A 687-nucleotide genomic window follows, 5' to 3' on the forward strand; every position below is an offset into this window, starting at 1 on the left:
CAATATGTAAATCAATGGATGTGTAACTGATGTGATTCTGCAATCTGTATATGGGGTAAAAATGGGAGTTCATAACCCACTTGAATCAAAGTGTGAAATATGATATATCAAGAAATTTGTAATGTTTTGAACAACCAACAATAAAAAAATTAAAAAAAAATTTTATGGGTTTTGACAAATATGCACTGTTCTACTCTATATTCAATGTTAGAATACTATGCAAAATAGTTTCACCTAAAAAACACTGAGCATTACCTATTCAATACTTATCCCACCCTGAACCTCAAGCAACAACTGATCTGTTTACAATCCCTGCAGTTTTGTCTTTTTTAGAATAGTATATCATTGGAATCATACAGAATTAAGCCTTTACAGAATGGCTTCCATGCATTTGAGATTTGTTCATCTTCATGTGGATTAACAGTTCATTATTTTTTGTGTGATTTTTGCTTGTTTAGTTTGCTAAATAGTATTCTGTCATGTGGATGTACCACACCTAGTTTTTCCATTCACCTTTCAACTTTATTCATGGACACATTATTGGCTTTCAGGTTTTGCCACACACACACACACACACACACACACACACAAAGTTTCTGCAAACATCAACTTGATGGTGTTTGTGTGAACATAAATTTTCACATCAGTTGGGTAGATACTTAGGGGTGTAATTGCTGGACCATATGG

This window comes from Marmota marmota, unplaced genomic scaffold (assembly GCF_001458135.2).
Source record: "Marmota marmota marmota unplaced genomic scaffold, marMar, whole genome shotgun sequence".
Taxonomy (NCBI): Eukaryota; Metazoa; Chordata; class Mammalia; order Rodentia; family Sciuridae; genus Marmota; species Marmota marmota.